Consider the following 26,566-nt stretch of genomic DNA (forward strand, 5'->3'; position numbering starts at 1 on the left):
CATTTTTTTTGAATGGTATGCCTAATTCTCTTCAAGATTTTTCATCATTACTTCTCATGGTTTTAATTTCAATACCCATTACATTCTATTTTTTGTCATTAATAAAATAATTATGCAAATTTATTTAAATTTCACTCAACCCATGATCTTTGCTTTATAAATTGGCATGTGAGGACACATGTCCTTGTTTCATTGGGTGGAGATAGATGTACAACATTTGAAAATTCATCACCAATATCTATAATCTCTCCTTATCATTATGGAAAATGTACTTCCACCATACTTCATATTGACATTTGTCATGCTAAACAGTAATTATCTCCTTTTATTCTTTAAAAAATTTTTATAGTTGTTTATCTACACACAAGAGCACCATTTGCATGAAGGTTGATGATAAAAATATAGAGTTACACTATTATTTCAACTGAGTTTGTCAATAGAGAGAGAGGAAATGGAAGTACTTAGAATCAAAATCACAAAGTTTGAGCTAAAAAATGGGTGTAGGCATGGTGAGGAAAAAGCCTATGGATCATAAAATGACCCTAAATGATGAGGAAAGCATGCCAATATTTCATGAGGTGAGATGGATTTACCACTTTAAATGATAAGGAATGCATACCAATATCTCATGTGGAAGGTTGGATTTATTTCTTACAATGATGAAGTATCCCACCATTTTTCCCAGGCACTAGAGGACAATGTAGTAGTGGTAAAAGTTTTGCGGGTGAAATATTAAGAAGTATCCATAGTAGAGGTCATTGGGTTACCTATTAGGAGTAAAGTATTTCTAGAGCCCCCAACATGATTCTAATTGAATAGAGTTTACCAATTCAAATTAACCACCATTATAATCCTCTTCAGGAGGCACAAGGTGTCTTTGCTTACCATTGAGATGGGCATGTGATACCATTGACATAAGAAAAAAATTGATCTATGAAGGATGACATTCCTTGCTACATATAATTAATTTCAAGTTGCTTAGTCATTTGAGGCATGCTCAGCTTGTGAACGTACCTTGTTATCTCAACCATATATTGTCATGCATGGACACCAAATTTTTAAAAGGTAAGGCTATTGTACCATTGCTTTATTTAACTACTCATTAGAAGGAGTTTGAAGATTTAGTTTCTCAACATCTCATGGGAAGAGTTTTGACTATTAAAATGAGTAAGTGGGTGAATATTGGGCCTCATGGACAACCATTGACCTACAAATGAAATGTAAGAATGAGTCTTTGTGAGGTGGGGCAAAAAGTTGGGAAAGGTAATATTGAACTCACAATCTCATCTAAGCATGTAGCCTCTACTTCCTATGTAGCTTCTCCTATCTGGGAAACTTACCCTAAACTAAAAACCTTCTCAAAATGCACAACTCCTCTTAGTGAGGATATACCATATCAAAACCCTAGTTGAAGGTCTAAATCCCCAAGAAATCATTTAGAGAATTTATCTTATCCTAGGCTTAAGGTCCTAACTAAAAGTATAACAAGAAAATGGAAAATAACCCAAACCACTAATGCAAGTGAAAAGAAAAGGATACTAGCCTCAACCCCTACTAAAAAAATAAATAAAAGAAAATGGGACCCAACTACTACCACTGGAAGAAAAAGAGAGAAAGACTTACTTGAAACCCCCTAGGCTATCACATCAATTGAAAAAGAGAAAAACAACCACAAAGAAAACATCTACAATACTTAATTTTTTTCTAATAAAAATATCTAGACCAATTTTTAAAGAGAGGACATGCATGTGCATCCTAAAAGCTTAGTTCATATTTGGAACCATCATCCTTTGAAACCAATGAGGGACATTTGTTTGATAAATAAATTTTATATTGGAAAGATGAATAGAGTGAGGGACATCAATAATGCATGCAACCAAAAAATTCAGAAAAGGAAATAGAGTCACAAGAGGAGCAAGGTTTGGACCCACATCATGAGTTAAGGCTAGAATAGCTAGCTAAAATGGATACTATAGAAGTAGGAGAAGGTACCAGAGATGGTCAAACAATAATTATGCACCATAACCCTCCTAATTTCTCTTGGCCAATCATTTGTTTTCAACTATAGAGATAAGAGCAACAAATAGATATGTAAGAGAGAAAATGGAGGAAAGAGAATGAAGAAATGCAACAAAGGTTTTATTTTGAAGCTGAGAGCAAAGATGCAGAAACAAGAAAATTGAAACTCGTAGAATTGGACATATGGATCTAATGGTACCTAAAATTATCCAATATAGGCATCTTGCAAGAGTTTATTCTTTGTTCTAAACAAAGAATTTTTTGATCTTTCAATTTGTGCAATTATATCATGAATTACTATTCTCCATGGTTACTCATAAACAAATTTTTAATATTTTTCAAGCATCTACTACCAAGTACATTTTTTTTTTGTGAATTTTATCTACATAACTATGTCATGCATTATGATATTGAGTGGAACCCACTACTTTATATAAGGGAATTATAATTATGATAATTGGATTCATTCATTCATAATGAAATCAACATGAAGATATAATAGTATAGAGAATTGGAGAAGTTAATGTCATTAACCCTTTTACCAAAATCATTTAATCCTAACAAAATATTGAACACTTGGTTTGTGATTACAAGTAGGATAGATATTTAGGAACAAATATTGGAAACCATACAATCTAGTAATGTTATGTTTGTATAGTTGGAAATGATTGCATATAGAGAGGTCCATGAATTTATTTCAAGTAGGTGGCATGAAATCATTGATGAGATGAAAATAAAAGGAGCTATATTTCCTATGTAACTACTATACAACAATTAGAAGGACACCCAAGTATACGAGGATATCAAGAGAATATGGGGTATTTTGGGTACCCCTCTTATTTAAACCATTGTTATTATGGTGGCCCACCCCCCCTTATGATGAAGGGGCAAAGGAAACCATGTGGAACATGATAGAAAAGATGAAGGGACTTTACTGGATTCCAATTACTCAGCTTAATGGTATAACAAAACATGAAACTTTAGAGAATTATACTACATACAAAGTTAGATGTCCCCTTCTTCTTGAGGATAAGTAGGAAATCGAGTTGGTGGGAGTGATGAGCCTTTTAATTGCCACAATTTATCTTGATTTTCCTTAAAAAATATTGAAAATTCATATAAACTTCATGTCATTTTTCTATATTTATGATACATATAAATTATTGGACATACATATATGATTGTAGTGTCATAAATTGAAACCAGTCCAATTTACACCTCATGTTTGTGCTCCCACTTTAGCATGTCCTATCTCATCTCTAGGTCCAATTTGACCCTATTCTCAAACTTTGATGCCACAAAAAACATTTGGTGGGTCCCATCTTGTGGGTACCTCTCCCATTTCTATTTGTATTGGTATTATTTGTAGGAGGACCAGGGTGTGGAGTGGATTGGTTTGGACCAAGGCGCCCCAAAATGCCCTGGTCCTCCTTAAACATGTCCCAATTTGAAATGACGTAAGTTCTCTATCTCCTCAATGACATTTGATCCTCGTGGCTACAGATGACCGTTAGAGGTCGACCTAATCGGTAATTTACCTGGGGAACCCTATATAAAGATGTCCTATCAATTTGTTTTATCCTTAAAAGACTCCATCTGTATTATTCATGCATTCGTGAAGCATTAATCATTAAGAATCTTCAAAGGTTAAAGGCTACATATTCATCATTCAAGCATTGTGGAGCAAAGTTGCATTAATATCATGCAAGCATGTGCGTGTGATTAGGGTTTTTCATTTGTTTTTCATGCCATTACATTCAACATTTGCGATCACATTAAAAGAGAATTGCATCATCATCAACAATAGCAGATCTTAGGTATATCTCCTTAAGATTTATTTTAGTATTTGCATTATTTCATTCAAGGTTAATTGCTAAATTGAGGTTTGACTTAAGAAAACCCCTATCCACAACATTTTTCCCTTTCTTTATGTATGCAAGAGTTGTACTTGAGAATTCTAGTAGTGTCAATAGTGACAAACAAGTTCATCTTTTGATGACAAAAAATTTGGACCAAGGTGGATCTGTGCACATGTAAATATTTATCATATCATTTTAATTTATGGAATATTGGGAATTAGGGTTTTACCAAGTAAATCCACTAAATATCCTAATTTACACAACATACATTGAAAGAGGATTGAACCCAATAGATCTAGGCTCAATCCCAATGGGGAAAGAAAGGCTAAGATTTTGATTGGATTCAATTGGGTGGAATTGATTATCCTCTTTCTTAGTTGAATTTGGGTGTAGTTATGTAATTAGGGTAAAATGAGGGATATTTAAAGTAACTTGACAAATACGGAATGCTACAGATGTCCCCAGGAACCACAAACTAAGATTTGGGCAAAATAATAGATTTGAAACCTGTTCCTAGAAGTTTGGCTTGATTTTTTGGGATCAGGTAGCTTGTTTATTGGTTAAATTGTGATGAAATGGTATAATTTATCATGATGAGAACATAAGACTGGTGTTTTCAACAAAAAAGATTTAAAGCTGTGATCACACATGTATTCCTATAGATGAAGAAAGTGTAGCCAAAAAGAGAGAATGTATTCCTTCAATTGAGTGAAATGTGTTGGAGTAGATAGGTGACTCCACATCACTCCTAGAATCCTTGCAAGACAAAAATAACTTCCATAAGCAAGAATAGAAATAATGTCTTGCTTCAACAATGTATGATTGAATATTAAAATGTACATGAGAGGCCTTTATTGTAAAGGAAAGGTGGCAACTAGGATTAGACAATATTGTGACATGTGTCATAATCCTTTGCAATGATATTGTTGTTTTGAAAATGGGGTTCACTAGTTTAAACATGCAAACTAGGAATCAAACCCAATCCTACCAATCACATTGGAGAACAACCAATAGGACCAACTTTAAAACCTTAGGAGAGTTAGGAACTTGATGGTTTTGATTGCTCTCTTATTGATTGATTTGATAAGAATTGATACAAAGAACTAGGCTAAATAGGTACAAAATTGTTAATGAGCAACATAAATAGACAAATGTAGATATAAAATGAACTAATAGGTACAAAACTAGAAGGGGGACGTAGAGAGTAAATTGTCATACAAAATTGAGCTAAAACTAGGTGGACACTATGGCTAGGCACCATTGTCCTAAGAAATTTCCAGTTGTAGAATGAGGGTTAAATTGAACTCAACAACTTTCAATCTTCTATCTAATCAAATTTAATGTCAAACCACCTAGACTATGGCACTAGGCACCCTAGTCCTAGTGGAGAGGGTTGATAGATGCCCTATTCATTCTCTTTTCTATTGAACTAAGTCTTGTTGTCTCTATTGGCATTTGATCATTTGTACTAAACCGGTAATGTGTGTTTTCTTGATGTAACCGATATATGTTCGTTGTGCATAGAGATTAGATTTATGTATGATGACTATTTTGTATGTTGTCATTGATGACAACTATATTTCTTTAAGTCATCTAAGTCCTACAGTTCAACCGGTTAAACTTAACTAGTAAAGAGGAGACAGTTTTATCAGAACCAGTAATTAGGACTTCAATCGATAAATGACAGACAATGTTACATTCCGACAATCGGTACATGAAAATCATGAAGATTGAGATCATGTGGTTTTTCAGCAGCATTGAAGATTATCAGATGAAGATATGTTAGTGACCGCACGTGTTGAATCAATCAAGTGAATGAGATTTGTTTGACAAAATAGATTAGTGGATGGAGAATTAACCAGTAGTGATGAAAATCACTCAGATCGATAAAACGACACAAAATTGGATTTTTTATTTTGGTGGCCGACATAACTAAAGCGTACAATGCAAGATTGTCTTGATGCATTGAACCTAGGGAATTGTAATAAGGTTCTAGCTGACCTTATGATAATTTAAAAGGATATATATACATGAGCTTGATAGTGTGATGTGATGAGCGAATTTTGCTTTTCTGATAGTGCGAAGATCAAAGGAGTTGAGAGATGAAGTCTTTGTGACATTGTAATGTTTTGAAGCACATCTTATCAGACATAGAAGGTGTTATATTGAGATCATTTGTACTTTTTGTCTTCCTAACAGTTGCAGCAAGAAAATCCTCTTACAAGGTCACTCCTAACATGGTGTAGTAAAATCCTAATAGTTATGTCATTAAATCCTCTAACTAGGTGACACATCAACTTGTGTTTGCAAATCCCAGTAACTTGGGTAGCTCCTAAGAGGGTTGGTCCTCACAGGCCTTTTTGTAAAGCTCTTAACCAGGCTTAGACACTTCTAACAGGGTTTGCCCCCAACCGGGTGTTGTAGACCTTAACCGGTCAGATCTCTATACCGCAGATAGTGGATCTTGTGTGTACTAACTCCCACCGTGGTTTTTCCCATTTGGGTTTTCCACGTATAAACTCTTGTGTCATGTGGTTTATGCTTTATGTGGCGATTTCATACTTGGTGTTATTTCTTATACCCCTATTGAGTTTTAAGATGGTGAAATTGATATTCAGTTTTGTATTGTTTTTACTATCACTGATTCACTCCCCCTCTCATTTCCTTATAAGTTCATCAATTGGTATCAGAGCCTAACTTCCTTAAGGATTAACCACTTGGAAGGGATCTCTAATCCTAAGGCAAATATGGGTGAAGTAATGAGCTATAGAGAGATGGATAAAGAGCTTGTTGAAACCAAGGATGAGCTAGAAACCCTAAGAGGCAAATATAAAGCTTCACTAGCTAAAAGGAAGGAATTGACCGAACAATTGTTGGAGATCTCTTATAGAAGCTCTTCAGATGAGGTGAACATTGATGCACTGGTTGAAGAAGTAGAGAAGCTGAATGGTGAGAAGTATAACCTAAGAAGAGAGATTGAAGCACTTGCAATCTGGATGAGTGAGGAACTTGAAGCTAGAAGAAAGGCTAAGGATCAGATCCGAGATAAAGAGCATAAAATCTTTAAAATCAAGTAGGAGAATGCAACTTTGTATGAACATTGGCATGAGGAGAGAAGAAAAAGAAGCATTATAGTCAGATCTTGAAATAGAAATGTCTCTTAGAGAGATACTCATGAAAAGAAATGAAGATCTTACCAAGGAACTTGCTGAGGCCAATGAGAAGCTTGATAAATTCAATGAGAGCTCCTCTAGGCTGGATGAACAGATCCAATCTCAAAGGATGAAAGGTGATACATCTAGGTTAGGATACAATAAATCTAAGAAAGGTGAACCTTTCGGTACTAAGAGCAACATGCATGAAGGTAAAACTGCTCCTAAGGCTCAGAAACCTATCGGTAAGAAAGCTTAAAAACCTGTTTGCTTTAGCTGTCATAAACTAGGACATACTGCTAATGTCTGTAGAAGTAGATCTGATGCTAATATTGGTTTTAGACCTAATACTAGATATGTGCCTAGGAGATTTGAAGGTTATTGTTATACATGCAATATGTATGGACATAGATCAGTTGAATGCAGATATGGAGCAAACAATCAAACACCTTACATGAATCCAAGACCTATTGGTGATTGGAGGAGGAATTTCAGTGACCGAAGGAACACAAATTGGCAAGGACCCTATGTTAACTGGTCTACTCCTTATGAGATGGAAAAGAGAGTCAATGTGACTTGTTCAATCTGCAACAACTATGGACATGTGGCTATGAACTGCAGAAGAAGAACAAGGAGAGGTAATGTAGGACCTTGGAGAGCATCTGGAATGGCATGCTAACATTGCAACAAACCGGGACATATTGCCAAGTTTCATAGAACACAAAAGAACCAATCGATGAATCATCTTGCAGACCAGAAAGGAAAGCAGAAGGTTGATATTGAAGAAACTAGAGCTGAGATGAATAAGACCTGGAAGAAGAAGAGTGATGACAAACCATTCGAGGAATCAAATTCTTCATCTAATGTGGAGAATCCATCTCTGACAAACTAAGTTGTTTTTACAACTTGGGGTGATCTTATTGTCAAATCTTAAGTTGAACCCTTGGATGTTGTACTGTAAGTTAAATCTGCATATTCTGATGCATTTTGTTGTTTTGATGTGTTTTTGGATCATAACTGGTAAATATCATTGTGTTTTTTCTATTGGTAATATGCTTTAGAGTTTGCTAAAGCATTTTAGGGTTTTGTTGGTAAATGCATTTGATGCTTTGCAAAGAGGGTTAGAAAATCTGTTTGAGGACAACAAACACAAACAAGAGCAAAACGTTAGTGTTAGCCATAAAAGATTATTCTAAACAGGCATATCAAAAGAGATACTAAAAGCATGAGAGAATATTTAACTAGGAAAGTAAATATGATGAGGCATCTCCAAATACCTCCTAACATGCTCTTAGCTCCTTTTCCTTTGTTCCTCTCCTCTCCAAGTTCCAAACTAGTGTAGCTCTCAACAACCTTTTTGCACTATGGATGCTTATGGAGGTTTGAGATTGAAGTATTTACTCTAAATGTGAATAAAAATCTAATACTAGATATTATGATGTGAAGATGATTTATTTTAAACCAAGATGACAAGATATTAGTGATTTATGCTAAATGCTCTCTAAAATTCTCTATAACTTAGATGCATACAAGTTTTTAGGATTATGACTATGAATGCTAAATGCTTGAGGATTTGAAAATGAGGAATGTGAGCTCTATTTATAGGTAAAATGGAGCAATGGATGGTTGAGATTGAGTAATCTCAACAAGGGTCAGGATTGAATGATATTTAATTCAAGTGAGGGCTTTCAACCCAATCCCAGGATAACAAGTGTTAATGTGAGATAGGTTGAGAAGAGAGGGAATAAGCATTAAATGCTTGACATGACCTGAGAGTTAACTTGGGAGTTAAGGTCAAGGTTAGGTTGAGTGAATAAATTCTTTATTCAAAGAATAAAGCTTTTATCCAATGGATAAACTATTGTGCAAAGGCAAAAGGGATAACCATGGTCAAAGCAATAAATGCTTGAGGAGACACATGAGTGCAAGTTGAAATAACCATAAATGGTTATGTAAGAGCCATAAATGGTCACGTAAGAGCCATTAGTGGTTTTGGAAGACTTTGGAGGTTAAATTGTTGAACACACCAAGCATTTAATGCTTTTCAAAGACTTTGAAGTCTTTGAGAAGTGACTTCAAGTTGCTTAGGATTGTGACAATAATTAGGGGATGGATTAGGCTAATTAGGAAGGGGTCAGAAGAATCTAGAAGGGGGGTTAGCAATGCAAGTGGATTTGGTGGGTGAGGGAAAATAGGATTTTTATTTAAAATAAATTAATTTATTTCAATAATTGTGTGCAAGTTGCATTTGTAGGAAAATGCAAGTGGGGGGGATTTATGATTTAAATAAATGTTTAATTTAATTTATTTAAAAGAGGAAAGGGGATTAAATTGAATAAATAGGATTTATTCATTTAATTGATTTGTGAATTTGGTTTAATGAATTAATTAAAATAAATTGAATAATTTATTTAATTAATAGGAGAATGTTTGAAGATGCATTAATTAAATAATAATTTAATTAACTGATGGCTAGTGAATTTTTAATCAAATAAATAGGAAATATTCATTTAATTAAACTGGACAGATTTATGTGACTATATTTGCCCCTCTTTGAGACGGTGCGATTTATCATGTTGTTTCAAAGAAAGAAAAATAGGTGCGAAGAAATGCCCCATAAATGTTAATTTAGTGGGTGGTATGCCCCCTTGAGGGATGGGCCGATAAATTTTGAAAAATTGGGTGATCTCTCGAAAAAGAATGAAAATTGGCAGGGTGACAGAAGAGAAGAATTTAGCAATATTGGTGAAAAATAAAAGAAATCGGGGATAAAATGGAGAAATGGGACTCTCGGGAAGTTCACGGGGACCACGACGGTGAGCGGGGGAAAGTTAGGGGTACGATGAAGGGTTTATATGGGGAGAAAGGGGTGAAAACAAGGTCATTTGAATCCACGACCATAGTGAATTCAGAGTTCTGATAGTGACATTTTGGAGGAGCAAGCAACAATTAGGATGCCGGTACCCATTGCAGAGCACCGATTTGAGCGAGTCCATCGATTCCAGCGGCCAGAGGACTACGGATTAGCGGTAGGAAAATTTGAAATTTTGAATTTTATGCATTTTTGACATGTTTTTTGCTGAGTCCAAGTTGAGTCAAGACAATAGAGCTGAAACTATGTTTTGGCGTTGTTGTCCAATGAATTAGCGCTTTTGTGCTGCAATGGTGCTATTGCACTATTGCTTGAGCGCTTGTGAAAATATGAGCACTATTGTATGCATGTTTGAGTGCTATTGTGCGTTTAGCACTTGTGAGGGGTCAATTGAGCGCTTTTGATGTGAGACAGCGCTATTGCATAAGTCTTGTAGCGTGTTTGCAATTTGAGCACTTTTGTATGGTTGATTAAGCGCTTTTGTTAGAGGATTAGCGCTATTGTCAAGAAAATAGCGCTTTTGTTTGCAAGATAGTGCTTTTGTTTAGGAAAATAGATGCCCCAGTTTATGTGAACAAAAATTTCCCGATGCCAATGATGGATGGATAGGGATGGGAAGTGGGAGTTGTTTTGAACCATAGCAACCTTGATGAGACTTAGGTCATTAGGATAAATGCCTGTTGAAGTCTAGGTATTCTATGATTGCTTACTGTTGAAACCCGAAGATACTTGATCAAACTATCTGTTGATGGTCTAGGTTTAAACTTTTTAGAAAGTTTGAAACAAAACAATTGATGATGATTGATTGATGCACATGTGCAGGAGGATCTACGCGTCTTATAGTTGTGCGAGAGACATTTGGCTACATAGGGGCTACGTGATCGACTGACAAAGGCCAAGATTGATTATATTGCAGTGACTAGGCTGTATGATGTGATGCATATGCCTATGATTCAGATGAATCACAATTTGATTACATCCTTGGCAGAGCGCTGGCATAGTGAAACATGCATGTTTCACTTAGCGTAGGGGGAGATGACTGTGACACTGGAGGATGTGTGGCGCATCTTGCATATTCCCATTTGGAGCGAGTTGGTCACATATGATAGATCAATGGGGACTCTAGCAGTGTAGAGATTCTTTGAGGATGATGTGTATATTGATGATGGTTCGATAGCTTGGGAGGATATCGCTGCCTTGTACGAGCCATTACCAACAGTTTTGTCTAGGATCGTGGGAGGGCTATTGTGTTCGAATAGATGATCACATGGTCTGGCCATTGGTTGGGGGCAAGTGATAGAGCAGATGATGACAGAGGGGACCCGATTTGCCTGGGGACCATGCATGTTAGCACACATGTATTAGAAGCTGCATGAGGTAGTGTACCATGGGAGAGGCTTCTTGGCAGTGGGAGTGACGTTGCTGCATATATGGGCATGGGAGCACTTACCAATTACGTGACCAGTGAGTTTTAGATTTCGGGTCATTGACCAGCCCTATATGTTTATGTACAGTGGTATGATGAGTCAGCCTCACCTAAGGAAGTTAGAGTGGTGGCGGCGGGTGCTAGATGACATGGATGCAGTTATTTGGAGATCGTACATTAAGTGCGAGCCTTGGGAGGATGATGCAGAGGCATTACCATATATATTCATGACCTGATTCCTCATTGGGAGGACATGCTACGATGTAGAGAGACAGGTGTCAGACAGAGTGATGAGACAGTTTGGACGTCAGCAGGGATTGCCGAGGGGATCAGGGGAGTATGCCAGAGTGGTCCGAGAGAGATATGCATGGGGGCTAGTACTTCCTTATGATTAGGCATTGGTAGAGTTTTGGATGCTTCAGGCGAGACCATGGGACATATGACCAAGGGTGGTAGATGCAGGGGTATCAGAGGAGTATACATAGTATATGGTGGCTCATCCGATTCCTTGGATATCAAATCTAGTAGAGCTGATTCTCAATTTTGAGGAGGAGAGGGGATGGAGATGGAGGAGGGGAGGAGGTTGAGGACCGATGATAGGTGGACAAGGGAGGGGGGATGGTGGAGGTGGCTTAGGTGGTCAGGTCTAGTGGAGAGGGAGAGACAAATTGCCACTACGGATATCACAGGGACCGTTGATGCCAGGAGGAGTCAGAGTAGGTGGCCGAGGTATGGAGAGGGTGATATCGATGGATAGAGGGGAGGGAGCCATGGGAGAGGGAGCTACAAGTGAGGCACCTATGGATACAAGGGAGGGAGCGATAGGGGGTGGTGATTGGTGGGATCATATGCTATTACATTTACAGACTTGACTGACAACAGTCGAGATGTAGGTAGAGGATCTGGAGGCAGAGGTGGCAGCGAGAGATGTGCAGCTATTTGTACAAGAGTTAGAGATGACTGTAGTGCTGCAAGAGAGGGATAGTGCGGTGGAGAGATTAGCAAAGCTGCATGAGAGAGTCCAGGTTGGAGTAGGAGCATAGGGTCCTACTGGGGAGGTGATGAGATAGTTTGGACGGGCATAGGCTGAGATAGAGTATTGGTGGGGATTATATGAGTAGGTGGTGCCAGCTAGTCAACGAGCACTGAGCTATTCATAGATGCGGCAGACCAGGTTAGAGTGGTCTTAGAGGATGCAGAGCAGTGGGGGTGGGATGGGTCCTCTACGGAGAGATAGGTCAGGGGGTGCAGGAGCTAGTGGGGGTTTGATGGGGCCTCCACGGAGAGATAGATCAGATGGTGCAAGGACTAGTGGGGGAGCAGGTGGTGATGGTGGTGTAACATCTGGACTATGTCTTGGATGGCTCTTGGTAGCCAATTTTGTAGACTTCATTGTACTCTGATACATGAGATGATATATATGAGGAGATCCCATATTTGGTTTTGATATGCATGTTGATATGTATGGATGTTATGCAGGATGATGAGTTTAGGAGTTTATGCTTAGATGGATACGTGTATATGTATGCATTTATGAGATGATTCCTATATGTTGTTTATATGCATGCTTTATGATGATTTATGATGTTGGATACTAACATATGAATGTGGGTTTATATATGTGTGCATGATTTGTTTGATGTATTGCTTTATGTATGTAATGCCATGATGCAATGTATGCATAATAAATGATGATTATGATAGTATCTTGTACTTTATATTAATACAAGGATGAGATAATGATATGCAATGCTGTTAATGCAATGCTTTGAATGAATGATTCTTTTTATGGATATGCATCTAGATGGTTGAAAAATGAATGTAACATGGATAAACAAATGTAAAGTACAAATGTTTAAATGATGGTTTCTAAATGAATGCATATGTTTATAATGTACGAACCAATGTTGGAAAAAAATGGTTTTTATGATTCCAAATGCCCAAATATGATTAAGTAAAATGATAATGTGATGATAATGCAACTTATGGTTAATAACTACACCTTAATGCAATTAAAAATGGATAATGAATGCAATTTAAATGAATCCTAAAATGAGTATAATAAGACACTTAATAATGGATGAATGCATGGACTTTTTAACTAATGGATAGATAAATGAATGTATGCAACGATAAATGATAAAGGATAATAAAGGATGATAAAATGATAATTGATAACTGACACTAGATGAATGCATAGTAAATGACTAATACAATCAAGGACAATTGGATTGAATGAATCTTAAACATCATGATTATGCAATGATGAAATGATATAAGAAGACTAATGTTAATAAATGATAATGAACTATATGCATTTTAAACAACTAAAATGATATGAAATGTACTTGATGCAAATGCAACTAAATGTAATGATGATGATATGATCATGATAGATGAATGCAAGGTTGTTTATACTTTGCATGATGCATTGATGATGTATCAGAGTACTCGGTCATGATTGTATCCAAAAACCAGCTTAATTTTCGCAGAACTGCTCATTTTTAACTTTGTTCACACTCGAATGCAAAATTATGTAAATAAGTGAGTAAATGGATGGACGGTATGCAACAGAATGCAAATATAAATAGATGAGATGAAATGAAGATCCATAGTGCTTTATTTTTCATCATTGCGCTTTAAAATGTTGTAAGGAAATACAAGCAACTTGACATAATGATTCAAGATGACCTGGGTATTCCTTACATGGATTTTGATATAGAAAGTTAATACAAACAACTTGATATAATGGGTCAAGTTGACCTGAGTATTGCTTGCAGAATAGACAAGGATCATCTCCGTTCATGCATGACTTGGATCGTCCTTCTTGATCTTGGGCTGATCATATCCTGAGACAAGTGCATACCGTAATAAGAGACAAAAACCTTTATCCAATTTGGATGAGGTAAGAGGAACCAAAGAAAGAGCATTGTACCTATAAGCAAACAGTATGTACATAAAGAATAAAGAATATGGATCCTTGGTAATGGTTCATGCTCATATGGTTGAGGTATATGCTCTAGTCAGCAAGTCGTAGTGATCTATGATTGCATTGTGCATAAGATCATGTAGCTTAGTAAACTTCCCACGTAGACACCATTAGTACATGCCCCAGAACTTCATCGGAAGAAATCACAGAAGATACACAAACAGTTCCGTAGGAACTTGATATGAATAAATGACCCCCAAATCAACCAAGTATTTGATAGCTTAACACAGAATTTTCTTGTCAAAGAAAACATCATCTTGTCTTTGTTTTGGTAAGGAAGGATACATCCTTGTTTGAAGACAGTTTGAGTGTTGATGTTGATTGTTTGGTCGATTTGATAAGTTGTCATCGTGCGAGTATTTTTCAATGCTTGTTTGGTATCTTATTTAAAAAAAATGTATGTACAATGTGTTGCCATGTTTTTGTTTGATTTTCGATGTTTTCTGATGTTTTTGAATTTTGTGATTTTGAATGTTTTTGGTATTTTGTGAGACAATTTTTGAATGTTTTTGGTATTTTGTTAGAAATTTTTTGAATGAAGAACTCAATGAATCACAAAACAATATAGAATCCACTTCCATCAATAGGTTAAGGGCATTGCCCCCAGTTTAGACTTGACTATGAAAAAGCGGGATGCCAGACGCATGAAGTACTTTCTTGATTGCAGATCAATGACAACTATGGTTTGGGCGGATGGATAAGTGAATGAAATGAATGCGATCACCACAAGTCTGGAAGACAATAGAGCCATAGCTGCTATGAGTGGCGCCTGTTTGCCAGGTTTTCACCATCGTACTTACCCACGGTGCCACCAGAGTGGTTGTTCACCATTTGGATGCATGATTTTTCTTTACTATTTTGATGTTTTTATATGTTTCCTCAGGACCTTTATCTGGATGTTTTTGGTATTTTTTCTAGTTGTAAAGCGGAAAATCGCGATCGAACCCTAGTTGTTCTCCCCTCTTCCAACTCCGAGGAGAGAGAAGGGAGGTTCGCTAGGATTCGATGGTTTTCACTTAGGGGAGAGACTTTACATTCAAAAGAGGGGTTGAAACCCACTAGATCCAATCCCACGCAATGCAAGATTGGATGCTAAATGTGTTTCAAGGGTTAAGACAGCAAGGCTACCCTCTTTTGTAAAGAATGTTGATAGAAGAATTAAACTAAGCATGCATAGAAAATGACAAAGATTTGCTTATAAATTGAGTTCGGATTATAGGATGAAGCTGCGGACCTGGAATTAGCAGTAAAATGTCAATACGGCGCTGTCCTGCAAATTTGAGCAAAATTTGTCGGGACGATGGCGCCCGGTGCCACGGTCCTTCGAAAAATCCGTGAAACGAAGGGGGATCTGTTCATCTCTGCACAAGGATTCCAGATCTTCAATTTCAGCCGCGTACCTGCAACCTACACACAGAAAAGCGAAGACAATTGGGGGGTTAGGGATTAGGGGTTTGCCTTTAGGTCAAACCCCGGTTTTGGAATTAACCAAGAAATGAGCAAGAGCTATAAATGTAAATGACTGTAAAACAAGTACTAATACCTTGTTCTAAGGATGTTTGTATCCTTATGTGCGAAGGTTTAGATGTTGTATGTTGTATGTTGTATGTTGTATGTAACATGTAGTATGTGATCTCCTCTTCAATGGTTGAATCCTTGTCTTGAATGCAACACTTAGCCTTGAATGGAGACTTAGAATGAATGCTTGAATGCTTGAATGCTTGAATGTTTGAATCTTGCTTTCGCCTTTTTTTTTCATCTCCTCAAATGAGAGAGGAAAATGTAGTTTATATACTTGTCAATTAGGGCTGATAGACTGATTTTCCCGACCTTAGGCCGACCAGGAAAGTTTATTTTCCAAATTGCAAACAAAAAGACCCGAGCCCCTTAGGAGACCGGGCCCAAAATAGGACCCAGGGACCAGGGCGCTGGGCGCCCTGGTCCTGAGGGACCAGGGCGCTGGGTGCTCTGGTCCCACCTCCCGGGACAGCAGGGTGCAAGGAGGTTCAGGCCAGGGTGCTTGAAAAATGTAGTTTTCAGTGTCGTGAGCAAGTTTCAGGGTCTCCATTCAGGTTGCGTGTTGCGTCGCCATCGTGAAGACCAAAATGCAGTCGAAATTGCAAGTGTCACAATTTTAGGACGCTACACTAGTATATATGGGAGCCTGATGCTCTGTGCAGCTTATGTATAAAGCCGTTTGAGGTGCATGTTGTTGATTGGATCTGTTAGCGGTTCTCCTTATGAAGTAGCCAACTAATATGCCCCGGACCCAAAGACAACAGTGATAACGTATGGACCCAGCCAGTTTGATTCAAACTTTCCCTGATGTTCACAGTTGGGTTGGTTATGAGGATTTTCTTCAAGAACAATATCACCTACCTCGAATGTACGAGGTCTAACTCAATGATTATAGCTTCTGCTCATGCACTGCTGATAGGCCTTGAGGTGATTGTATGTAGCTTGTCACTTCTCGTCAAGTAGCTCTAAGTCTTGGAGATGGGATACTCTGTATGCTTCATCATCTATGAGATTGTGTAAGGAAACCCGCAATGATGGTATCTCGACCTCAATAGGTAAGATAACTTCTACACCATAGACTAGTGAGTAGGGACTTGCGCCTATAGGGGTGTGAATGTTAGTTCAATATTCCCATAGTGCTAGATTCAATTGAACATGCCAATCATGGCTGACATCATTGACTGTCTTCTTGAGGATTATCAATATGTTTTTATTCGATGCTTCAACTTGACCATTGCCTTGTGGGTAATAGGGAGCGGAAAAGCGGTGTTGGATGTGAAACTTCTCACAGAGGTCACAAACATCCTGATTTTTGAAGGGAAGACCATTATCTGTGATGATGGACATGGGTACACCATACCAACAGATGATGTAATTTAGGATGAATGAGGTGATCTTCTTGCTGGTGACTCGGGTAAGTGGAACAACTTCAATCCATTTTGTGAAGTATTCGATGGTGGTAATAATGAATTTATGGCCATTAGATGAAGATGGATGGATTTTACCCACAAGGTCAAGGCCCCATTGACAAAAAGGCCATGGTGTTGTGATTGGTTACAATTCCTATGCTGGTGCATGTATCAGATCTCCATGAACTTGGCATTTCTTGCACTTTCTGACAAAGTAGTAGGAGTCCTTTTCCATAGATGGCCAATAGTATCTAGTGCGCAGGATTTTCTTGGCTAGTGACAGACCGCTTGCATGTGTTCCACAAATTCCTTCACGTACCTCTTCCAAGGCTTTTGTTATCTCATCTTGTTGTAGACATCAAAGGAGAGTACCATAAAGACTACGTTGGTATAGGGTTTCAGCAATAATGGTATATCAAGTGGTTTGGCGAATGAAGGTTTTACGTTGGTTATTTGATTGGGTAGGAGGAAGTGTGTGATCATGGAGATAAGTGTAAAAATCACCATACCATGGGGATTCAGAATTGACAAGGTGACATATCATCTCAGATTTGGGGATATCATAAGCGGGAATCCAAAGATGTTCAACCAAGAACTCGTAGCGTGTTGAATTATATGGAAGATCTAGAAGAGATGCGATAGTAGCCATAGCGTCAGCAACTCGATTCTGATCTCTTGGTATTTGCTCAAAGGTGATAGTAGTAAATGACGCCTTTAGACTATCCACCATTTGCTTGTATGGCATGAGTTTATCATCCTTGGTCTGATATTCATCTGTTGCTTGTTGAGTGACCAGTTTTGAGTCGCCATATACTTGTAGTTCTTGTAACTTCCATTGTATGGCTAGCCTGAGTCTTGTGATCAAGGCCTCATATTCTGCTATGTTGTTTGTGCATGGAAATGTGAGCCTATAAGACTTTGGAATATTGTCACCTTGAGGTGTGATAAATAGAATGCCTGCCCCCGAGCCATGCCTCGTGTATGAACCATCAAAGTATAGTTTCCATGGTTGTGTTGTTGTGATCATGAATATCTCTTCATCTAGAAAATTGGAAATGAGAGGATGATCACCTATGAGTGGTGCATCGACCAACTAATATGCAATAACTTGTCCTTTGATAGCCTTATGGTCTACATACTCGATGTCAAATTCACTTAGAATCATCACCCATTTGGCCAAGCGGTCTGTCAATGCTGCTTTGCTAAGTAAGTACTTGAGTGGATCGATCTTTGCAATGAGCTGTACTTTATGTGTTAATAGATAGTGTCTTAGTTTAGTGCCTACCAAGATTACTGCTAGGCAAGCTCACTCAATAGGTGTGTAGTTGAGTTCATAGCCAACCAGTGTGCGACAGATGTAGTAAATAACACACTCTCTCCCTTCTACATTGTGTTGTGCCAATAGTACACCCAATGCCATATTTGTTGCTGATATATAGAGTAAGAGAGGTCTACTTGGATCTGGTGGGATCAACAATGGTGTATTCATGAGATAGTCTTTAAGCATCTGGAATGCTTGCTGGCATCTGGCATCCCATTGAAAGCAGATGTTTTTGTGTAGCAGATGTGTAAAGGGTTGACACTTATCTGCTAGTTGTGCAATGAATCTTCAAATGGATTGTAGCCATCCTTGTAATGTCCTTAGCTGACTGATGTTCTTTGGAGGTGGCATGTCCATGATTGCTTTGACCTTTGCAGGATCAACCTCAATACCTTTACTTGAGACAATGTATCCTAGAAGTTTCCCTGAGGTTACTCCAAAGACACATTTATTTGGGTTGAGTCAAACATGATATTGTTCCAGTCTGTCAAAGATCTTATCTAATATGTCTAGATGACCTTCTCTTGTGAGTGACTTTGCTAGTAAGTCATCAACATAATCTTCCATTATAGTACGCATCATGTCATGGAAGATGGTGGTCATTGCTTGTTGATAGGTTGCTCCTGCATTCTTGAGACCGAAAGGCATTACATTCTAGCAGTATGTGCTCCATGGACATGTGAAGGCTATCTTCTGTTGATCCTCTGGTGCGATTTTTATCTGATTGTATCCTGAAAAGCCATCCATGAGTGAAAGCATGGCATGTCTTGCTGTTAGGTCCACTATGATGTCGATGTTTGGTAGGGGGAAGTCATCTTTAGGACATGCTTTGTTCAGATCTTTGAAGTCAGTACAAATATGGATGCCCCCATTTGGCTTGCCGACAGGCACAATATTGGATATCCAATCTGCATGATCAATTGGTTTAATGAAACCAACATCCAAGAGTTTCTTAAGTTCTTCTTTGACTAGTACTGCAATCTGAGGATGCATCTTGTGAAGCTTCTGCTTGATAGGCTTGGCTCCTTCTGTTATTGTGAGGTGATGCATGACTAAATCAAGATCAAGCCAAGGCATGTCTGCATATGACCATGCAAAGTTGATCTGATGCTTCTGGAAGAACTCTATAAATTTAGGTTGTTCCTCTGGAGTTAGAAAAGATGCCAGATATATGTGGTGAGGAGTTTAAGGAGTCCCCACATTGTATTCTTTTGTTTCCTCAATGAGAATCATTGAACATTCCTGTTGTGTACTACCAGGGAGAATGTCAAACCTTTCATCCTTAGGCACCTCAAAGAGGTTTTTACCATTGGATACGCTCTTTCTTTTTACTTTTGTTGGATCAAACAGTGCCACAGTGTGGTTTTCACTGGAAGATCCATGTTTTTTTGTCATATTTTTGCAGTTGAAAGGTTTGGCATCTGCCTCAAAGTATGTTGCACTATTAAGTTCAATGGCGAACCTAGCTTTGTGATCCCCGCTTGGTATGTTATCCCGTAGTTCCAAAAAGTCAATGATCACCTCATCATTTTGGAAATGATCAAGACATGGGGGATTAGGTTGGTTCCATTCGATGAGTTCAGGATGGATAATGGGCATTACCTCATCAATTAGGTTAAGTTTGTTAGATGTGTCAATGAGGGTTAAGATGTTGTGGTGAAGGTCGTTGATGGTACTCTCCCTGTCAGAATCAGGCATAGGATGTGACGTAGGGTCTGTGGAAGAAGTTTCCAGCTCAGGAACCCAAGAGGTCTTTATCTGTGCTTCTTCGTAAACATGGCTATCTTTGCGGGGTGGAGCTAGTGATGTGTCTTCCTCATCTAAAGTATTAAGCTGGATGGAATCAAATTCTCATTCATGTGAGTCGATCTCCGAGTCACTTTCCAGTATCCGATTACTATACCATACTGAGATGTCCTTTGAGTTAAACACTATAGGTGTGATTGACTGATGTACCATTGTAGATGAAATGATCGATGCTCCAGGAAGGATGATGGGGATCAATGAATCTGATATGGGGAGTATCGGTAGTGTTGACTCTGTTGCTTCTGCTGGAACTGCTGATGTTGTCGATACTGTTGTGGGTTCTGATATAGTTGATGTTGCTAATGGTGCTATTGATGATATGGTTGCTGCTGGTGGGATTGTTGGTTTGTTTGGTGGGATGATTAGCATTTTAGATGGTTGTGTTGGGATTCTTAGCCTTACTAGGGGAGTTGCTATGGCATTTGATGCTGCTTTTATAATCAAAGGTGTCCTCTTTGTAATAGGCTGACATAGTGGTTTGCTGGGTTTTCCTTTGAATCATAGCTTAGGAAAGATCTCCTGTTGAAAGCCTAGTCCTGTATTATCCTTAGGTTTTAATTTCGGTTGCAGTGGTTCATGTCTTCCTTGCTTGCAAGGTCCCAAAGAAATTTGACAATCATAACCCGTTCTTTGAATAATGAGAAGGCCTTTGCCATACTGATTTGTGGGAAGTTTAGCTTGTGGAATATCGGTGGTGATGGGATCTTTATAGATCCATTCTGCTAAGTCCTCATCTCTGGTTTCTTCTTCTTGACTCTTTCCAAGGATGAAAGGCATCAAAGTACATGTTGGCTTGATCAATGGTGTTTGAAGTAACTATTGAGGTTTACCATGTGTTCTAGGAGAAGTAGGCATTTGTCCCACACAAAAGAGTTGGCTCAAATTGTATTCCCTAGGACCTTCCTCTACTATTTTCATCTTGATCTTTTCTTGCTTAGGTATAGTGGTGTTTGAACTGGCAAGAGAGGCTGGACTTACATATGAGGTGGAGGAGATGGCTTCTCTATTGTTAGGAATGGTAATCTCTAGTTGATGACTTATATTATGACAATATGCAAAGGGATTTGCATTGCCCAAGATTGTGATCTTTGCACCGTTATGTGGGAACTTGATACACTGATGGTAGGTGGATGGAACAAATTGCATGGTGTGTATCCAAGGTCTTCCTAACAATAGATTGTATGGCAGAGGAAGGTCCAGAACTTGACAGATAATGTGTTTCACCACAGGGCCCACTCAGATTGGTAGTACCACAGCTTCTTTGGATGAACGCTCTGCATCATCATAGGCTTTGATTGTTATCTTCTTGTGGGGATCCACTAATTCAATTGAATATCCCAAAGCTATGACTAATTATAGAGTACATATATTCAGGCTTGCTCCATTGTCGATCAAGACTCGCTTGATCCTATGCTGATTGATAAACCCTTCAATGTGGAGTGAGGCATTATGAGGTTGCTGGAATGATGTGTTGTCACTTTCAGAGAAAGTGAGACAAGGTGATGACCTTAGATTTCCAACCATGGCTTGGAATTGATCTGTATTTAGGTTTGCAGGGAGTGACGCCTCTTGGAGAGCTTGATCCAAGATTGTTTTATGGGATGGAGATAGCGTAATAGCTCTAAGATAGATATTAGTGCAGGTGTTTTGTCTAACTGTTCCACAAGGTTATATTGCTTTGGGATAGATGGGGTGCCTTGTGGAGCTGCTTTGATAGTAATCTTGTTGCGACGTGTAACAACATTGCAAGTGGAGCTGGGATTTTTGATGGTTATAGTTGCAATTTTTGCACTGGCATCGTATAGGTGATTCATAGTATAATTATATGCAGCTTGCGTATAATTGGTGGTATTTGTGTTTCTCCCTGAAGTGGAAGGACCCCTTTGATCATGTAATGGAAGTGGATTTTTAAACATGAGATGATCATTGTTTGTTGTCTTTGGGTCATGTCCTTCGATTTCAATATCACCTCTATCAATAAGATCTTGAATAAGATCTTTCAATCTGTGATAATTTCTTGTCTTATGTCCTCTCCCTTGGTGGAAATCACAATGTTCTGTATCCCTCCACCATGCAGGTTTGACTTGAGGCTCATAATTTGATGTTTTGGGTAGGGTTACCAAATTTTGGGAAACCAATTGTCGTAACACTCTTTCAATGGGTTCCCCTAAGGGAGTGTATGTTCGCTTTGGTTTTTGTTGACATGGTCTGGGTTCATCTTGAGATGTGATGCGGCCTTGATTTGGAGGAGCAACTGTGTTAGTCTGAGGTGGAGGATTTTGTCCTGCAAATCAAACTACAGGTTGTAAGCTTTTGATAGTTCTTGCATCTACAACCCCGTCGTTGACAACATTTTTGTTTTTGTTCCAAAAGCTTGGTTTGTCACTATTGAAGCGTGGATGAGGGCCATCCTTTGGTTCATTGTAGATTTTGATAAGTCCTTTCTTGATGAGAGCCCGCTCACATTCTAAGCCTTTGGTGATCATGTCATTGAAAGAGTCTGTGTCTTTGACATCCAGGTGAAACTCCATTTCTTTGTTTAAGTTGGAAATAAATATTTCCACTAGTTCTTGTTCAGGTAACTGAAGAGAACGTCTCCTAGACATTTGATGCTATCATTGCAGAAAGACTGAAAATAGTTCACCTAATTTTTGTTTAGTGTTACATAGATCAGCCATGGTGATATCATGTTCAATGTTGTGAGAGTAATGTACCAATAATTTCTGGACTAACTCTTCAAATATCCTAATGCCACTTGGTAGTTGAGAAAACCATGATGTGGTTGTTCCTCCCAAGCTTTGGGGAAAAAGGCGCATTAGGTATGTATCCTCGTATGCCACTTCAAGGCAAGCTGAATGGAATTCTCTAACATGATCACGAGGATCTCCTTTTCCTCTATATTTTTCAAACTTGGGTGTTTCTAACCCTCGTGGAAAAGGTGGCATATGAATATTCCTATCAAAGGGATAGGGAAAAATGTCATTGAGTGAAAATTGATTAGTTTTCACACCACTATGAAGTTGTTGGGCGAGATTTTTGACTTGTTGCCGCAACATGTCTATTTCATTTGGAGGAGGAGGAGGTGGTGGATTACCTTGATGAAGGTTGTATCTGATGTGTTCTCTACCTCTTTCATCCTCATTACGACTTTGATGTTCTGATGCTTGTCTTAGTTGTGCAACATCAAAGTCAGAGGGTAGTTTGTCTCCTTCTTGAGCAAGTTTTAAAAAGTGAGCATCAACATTACTCTTGAGTATCTCATCAAAAATCCTATTGAAGAGAGGGTTGAGTTGTGCCCTCTCTATTGCCGCAGGAGTAGGAGTGCCTGGATTGTCATCATTTACGTTTCCTCCAAGGGCTTCTTGGAACTCATTGATATTTTCCTCCTCTTCCTCTTCAATTTCTTGTTGTCTAGATCATGACCTGGTATGAGCCATTTTTTTATAAGTTTTTGTTGAAGTTGGGTGAAAATGATGACGAGTTGTTGATGAAATGAGAGATTTATGGCTGGTGTGGTGTGTTGCATATGGATCTCTAGCACTTAAAGGTAGATGTGACTAAAGTTTTCTTCTTGATTTTTCATGTTGTGTTTGGTTGACAAAGTTTGATGTGATAAGGTTTAGAGAGATCTGAGATGTGTTACAGACTCCACTACCTAGTAATGAGAGGATTCACTCATAGACTAGTTTTAACCTACGTAGGAATGTCTCTTAGGATGAGTTTATCCTAGATGTGGAGACACTCTAAAAAGTGATGTGTTTGTGTTTGATTCAAGCAATATTATAATAGAACTTAGGACAAAAACCTTTGGGTGTTTTGAGAGTTGGAATGGAGTTAATGAGATATGGACATGAAAATGGATGAAATGTTTAACTTCAATAGAAGCTTTGTGTTACATATGGGACAAATTATTCCTCTTCTCTTTCGGGAGTTGGTGGTTCTTCTCGAGCTACATTATATGTGATGCAAATGTCTGGAAAGAAGTTAGGATTGATCTTGCCTCCTTTGTTTTTGTGATAACTCAAAGCTCGATATTGTGTAAAAGCTCTACGATTTATTGACTCTGGATCAAATTCATTTGATTTTCCTTGAAGATAAAGACGCATGTGATGTAAGAAGGCTCTATGAGAGACAAAGATTTGTCTATTAAGATAGAATAATTTCCTCCATTTGATAAGAGCCTTTGAGGTCAATGGTCTTCTTTTCAAGTTGATGTGTTGATGAAGATTCTTCTTTCTCAAGATGTGAAGAATGGTCATATAGTTTGATACTTTTCTCTTTGTTTTTGATCTTTTGGTTGTTTTGAAAATGCTTGGTTGGATGAATACTTGTTCTAAAATTTGGATTTTATGATGTTTTTTTGACAAGAAAACAAAGCGAGCACACAAACACAAGAATGTTGCCTCAAAGGCACAAATGAGTATGGGTCTAGATCAACCCAATCCTTGGACTTTTTTATGACCCTTTCCTTTAAGTGTATTTTAAGTGTTTTTCTTTCCAAAGCCTGAATTCGGCTCAATTTGCACTTGGTCTTGACTAAATGAAAACACTTCAAACACTTTGTATCCCTAAGGTCAAATGGCTAGTTGCAATAAATTCAGCCCACATCTTGATATTTCTTCAACTTTGGTACTATATACCTTATGAATCCCACCGTGGCAGGTAAGGATGTGATATACTAAGTCTTGCATGAGCATAACAAATAGATGATCCCTATGATGGGGGAGTCACAACTTTCATCAAGCCACAAGTGACTTTTCAAAAAGCTATGTTTCTACTCAAGGAAATATGTATGGTGAGTATCTTGGGAGCGAAACCATCTATGCTCTTGCACTGAATTATATCACAAATATCCTCAATCAAGAGAACGGGTGGGCTACTACTTAAAGGTGTTTAGTAATTTTTGATGTCTTTGGACATAAGTTCATTCTGCAGTGACTCACTTAAGAGCCTTGTAACTTGTGGTGGGGCCCATTTGTCCTTTCGGCAAGTTACACTGTATGAACAACTATACCCAAGCCTACAACTTTCGCTCTCACCTGATTTCTATAGCGGCTCGAAGGATTTACCACACGAGGTCGTTCCCAAGAGTAACGATCCCTTGACAGGTCTCTCTTAAAAAGATAAAAATTTGAGTGTTACTAACACTTTTCTCTTCCACCTAGGACCATGAAAGCCAAGAGAGAGGATAGTGTGTGTTAGAAGTAGGACCACTAGACCAACTCTTTTGCACAAGTGTGCTAAACATGAAATTCACTTGTCCTTTTTAACTTGTCATTGCAATGATTTTCTATCTAATTGGAGATGTTGCTCCAACAATCATGGTATTCTTTTTAACTTCAAATGCAAAAATGTTTGAGTAAACTAGAACTTTGAAATCCTGGTCAACTTAATTTGAAACATGTTTGTATGAAATAAAAATCATTTTGCAAGGTAAGACAAATTGATTGTGAATTTATTTGCACCAAAAGGGAAGTGTTGATTGTGAATTTTTTAGTTTGATGCAAGAAATAATTTTGCCTTGTTGATTTTAAGCACCAAAAGAAAATTGAGCCTAACTTGCAAGAAAACAAAGGTTATTTTTGTGAATTTTATAGCACCAAAACGAAGTGATCCTAACTTGCGAGGAAATGAAAGTTTGTTTTTGTTCAATTTTAGAGCACCAAAAACAAATTTGTCCTAACTTGCAAGAAATGAAAAATTGTTTTTGTTCAATTTTAGAGCACCAAAAACAAATTTGTCCTAACTTGCAAGAAATGAAAAATTGTTTTTGTTCAATTTTAGAGCACCAAAAACAAATTTTTACTTTTTAAAGAAGTTTGTTTAGACCTGCACAAGGAAAAAATAGTTAGTAAAATCCAAATCTAGGGGGAGCTTCCACAAGCCTAAGAAAAATCACTTTTTTGGTTACAAGGTCTTTTTTACAACATTCTGTTACAATAGCGCCATTCTATGTGCAAATAGAAGCGCTATTTAACACAAACATGCTAATAAGAAGACAACAACGCTAAAAGAAAAATTCTGATAGCAAAGACAAAAGCGCTAAAATGATCGCAAATGCACCAAAACAATCACAAAAGCGCTAAATAAAGGTCAATAGCACCAAACTTGAGACAATAGCGCTAGAATGTCAAGTTGCAATAGCGCTACAACGTGATCAAAAGTGCTAAAGCATGATCTATGTGTCAAGCTCAA

The sequence above is a fragment of the Cryptomeria japonica genome, chromosome 8 (assembly GCF_030272615.1).
Source record: "Cryptomeria japonica chromosome 8, Sugi_1.0, whole genome shotgun sequence".
Taxonomy (NCBI): Eukaryota; Viridiplantae; Streptophyta; class Pinopsida; order Cupressales; family Cupressaceae; genus Cryptomeria; species Cryptomeria japonica.